Source organism: Micropterus dolomieu, linkage group LG05 (genome assembly GCF_021292245.1).
Source record: "Micropterus dolomieu isolate WLL.071019.BEF.003 ecotype Adirondacks linkage group LG05, ASM2129224v1, whole genome shotgun sequence".
NCBI lineage: Eukaryota > Metazoa > Chordata > Actinopteri > Centrarchiformes > Centrarchidae > Micropterus > Micropterus dolomieu.
In genome coordinates, this window is record NC_060154.1 from 28,361,612 (window position 1) to 28,365,777 (window position 4,166).

The window sequence follows — 4,166 nt, forward strand, 5'->3', positions numbered from 1 at the left end:
TAGGCATTTTACCATAAAATTGCAGCCCCCCCCAAAAAAACAGATCAAAAAAGAAAGGAAAAAAGGAGCTACACAGTAGTGCCACACATGTGGTCAAGGGTTTAAAAAATTAGCAATGCTCAACTGGAACGGAAGTAGCTTGCCGTGACTGCCACAGCAGAGTTCCTCTAATCATATGTAACGTCTACCTTTGGAACGTAGCAGAGGGAGTTTACAATAAGCTTAACCCCTACTTTTATATTGCACTCAGCAGGTTTCCCCCTCCATGTTGGGCACTTTGAACACTATTTTGTTATTCTGACTTCACTTGGTTTAATAATCCGCAGTTCCCTGTTTTTTCTTTGCTTTTTGTCTTTTTCTAAAACTCTACCTCGCTGGGCTTTGATGTTTTGTGGGATACACACTGTAGCTGCTTTAGTCGGCTGGTGTTTGACGGGTTAACTATAAAAACCTCACAGCAGAAAACACTTAACACAGAGGTTAAGTTTTCTGACTTTCATTCATTTCTTACCATCACCAAAACATAACTGGAATGACATAGGCGTGAAAACTGAATTTTTTGTAAGGTCATTGAAGGTAATTTGTTGATGGTGAGAGAGTAGGGGAATTAGGAAAGTTCCCTCCCACTGACCCATTTGATATCACACAACGGCGGTTGTTTGAGAATTTGGCGGCCGTCGTGGTGCGACGTGTTTAGCGAGGGTCGAATTTTCAGGAGGTCTGTGGAAACGTGGGAAGAGAGAGCCGGTAAAGTGGATGTGAATTAATTGAACTCTGTACATAATTCTGTGTCAATGGCCTCCTCTGTCCCTGCGCTGAGGACTGAGAAAGAGACAGGGTTCGATTGCTCAATATTCATCTACATTTTTTCCCCTGGATAAGCACAATATGGCGGGCTTAATTAACTTCTCTCAAAGGTGAAGCAGTGCGCACCATCTGCTGTGAGACAATCACATTTGTATGCCTCTCTGAATAATCCCGTTACTCTATTAAAGAAAAGCAGTATGCAGGGGAAGAGAAGTCTGGGTAGAAGATACAAAACTTCTCACTCATTTATCACTTTGAAAACCTAAGTAGTCTCTTAAATTGCTGAATGCATTTTTTTAAGTTCACAAATTGCACCGTTCGAGCAAAGACGGATAAGTTGGTGATGATTTAAGCTTTACGTTTCCTCAAAACCAACTGTCAAAAAATGGAACATTTATTCATGAAATAAGCACCATAGTGCATCTCAGCCCATTCCATTCAGACATATTTTCTCTGATAATTTCATACATTTGAATTCTTTAATATATCTGAAGGACCACACAACGCAATCAAGGGCCTGCTGAACTTGCCCTAAAGCCGGGTCATTATTTGATCTTTGTGCATCTTAATCTGATTATCTCATTGTGGAGGTAAACTTCAGACTCAATCTTGTTAGCAGCTGGCCAAGATGGATTACGACGGTCAGTGAGGTGGAAATGAACTGAGCAGTTCAGCTTTGGCCTTGCTCTCTTTCAAGATACTCACCAGCACTACTTCAGCTCCTTCTGCTTTTCTTTCTGCTGGCCCTTCAAACGAGATATTATCCTCAGGAAAAGCATTGGCACCCCCCTCTTCCCCACACCCCCTTTTCTTTATCTCTGATGCTTTAACTAAGTGAGGACAATGGCAAAAAATCCTGACCTCTCTTAAACATTCCGATTTTCAGACATACTGTGTTATGAGAAGATGGTAAAGTGGCTCAAACCTTAACTACACAAAAAGACGAATCTCACCCCGAAAGGCTTAAATTCTAAGACTTCGCGTTTCAGTTGTTGTTGGGCCATTTTGACCAAAACATGCAGTAACCCGATAGGTCGAGAGAGGTATGCGTTGCCTCGATTCTCATCTTAAATGAAGAGGGTTGGTTTTTTGCCTTTTCTTTTTTCCCCTCCTTAAATTATGCAAATGCCTTAGATGTGTGGTCCCGCTTAAGACACTCAGTTTTGCTTGTGGTCTTATTGCGGTATTGAGTGCCTTTACAGTGAATGCACACCACAGTCCACAGCACAAAAAGTCCCCCTAAAGGCTGAAAGGAGTTCAAAGCATTCAAAAGACAAAAAGGACTAAGCTGGGATTTTTTATGTACACTGAAAAGAAGAATAAAATATAAGTTCCCTATTGGTGCCTGTTATGGCAGCGGTACCCATATTAAGGCATTATGCTATGACATAAAGGCTGCCTGAAATTTTTCTTGCGCACCATATGCAAAGAAGAAATGAGACTAACTTAGAAAGGCGGTGATTTTGTAACACGAACCACTGAATGCTCTTTTTGACACACTATTGAGGGAACAAGGAATTCAAAAGAGGTTATATTCGATCAGGTTTTCTGCCTCAATAGGTTATAATCACTCCTAAAGTATTGAGCACTACACAGAGAAGAGAGCTTCTAAGGAGGCTAATCAGCAGGTTTTCTCCCTATTATCGTTTCCCATCTGAGGGTAACAGCGCACAGAAGTACCCCCTTCTATTGATTATCTGGACTGGAATTTAAATATTAATACACTGCCCGGCCCTGCTTGGCACTCTCTCTAGAGCTGGGCTGCATGGCAAAGCACTCATTCTCCAGATTAAAAACCCCCTCGTTTTTTTTTTTTTTTTAAAAAGCACAATCCTGCTCTCTTTTCAGCTATAAGAAAAAAAACTTCAAGGGGGAAGTTGAGAGGAGAAAAGGGCCAGAGCTCTGTGTCTCTGCATTGAATTCAAAGACGACACTTTTCCTTCAGGCCTGGGTCTGCTGAAGATGCAGGAATCACACGGCAGCCATTTAACCACTGCTGTCTGCTATAGAAAATAGTGAGGAACTATGTTCTCTGTTTGGCTCGCCAAGTAAAAACCAAGTATTCACTGAGCTTTTAGCCTATTTTACCACATGAATTACGTTAGAAAATAAGCCAAAACATATTCCAAATTGCATGTAAGGAAAAGTTGGCAATGTAAACACCCTCAACAAGAGCTGGCTAAAATACTTTAAGAAGCAGACGACATAAATATAATGGGATAGTTTCTCATGTGTTCTGTACATTACATCCACTCGACCTTGTGCATGAGCACATTTGCCTTCAGGGCCTGGTTCTGCACAGAGGGGACAGGAGCCCTGTTGACATCAGTATTGGTGGGGGAACCCAAACACACAAGTTATGGCCCCACTTGACACAAGTAGAGTAGCGAGCCACAACAGAGACAACAATGTGTAACACAGACTGAATAAGAGCAGAGATGGTGTGTGGTCAGTGAGATGGAAGGATTAAACCAAATACGGGTGCAAAATGTCAGCAGGAATTGTAGAAATCTTTACCATGGTCAATCATCATATTAACAAAAATAGATAATAGGTGCATGTGACTTTAAAAATCCAAGTGATTTAATATCCCCCCTACCCCACCGCCCGACCCCCATTTCATTTCCCCATATACCACTTCAACATACAGCTCTGCGTTGTTTTCACCATTCACATTATGAGTCAGAGGGATCGGCGAAATCCCGGAGTAATCCTCCAAAAGCCATATAATGAAGAGATCAACCCAGAGCACAAGACAAATAATTTAGCATGACGTTAAGTCCCCGTCTCATACAGTGAAAGAGAAGTCCATTAATATACCTACCTTGATTTGCATTTACTCTAGCTGAGGTTCATTGAAAGAAGTTGGGCCCCTAAGTCAATCAGCTCTTTTCACTCTGAAATTGGGTCCTAAGATACATAAAGCTTTGTCTCTCTGTATGAGATGTATTGAGGCTGTAATAGAAACTGTTGCAGAATATGGAATGACAGACTCCTCTCCACTGAGACAGTGGTGGTGTTATTTCTGGAGATTATTTCTTTTTGTACTGCACATATTCTTCATGCTGACATCCTGCTTATTTCTTCAACACTTACTGTGGTTCAGTAGTTAAACATTTTGCTTATTTGGTTTCTTTAGAAGAATGGGATGAGAAGATTGATATCAAGTTTAAAACTGTGCGCAGTACTGAGATGGAGCTGGGACATGGTAAACCTAGCTTAGCATGAACTGGAAGCAGAAGGAAACCGCTAGCTACCCTGACTCTGTCCAAAATAGAAAAAGCATTCACCAACACCTATAAAACATGAAAAAACAATGCAAAAATGAAAATGAGTGATTTTAAGGGAGAGGTACATAG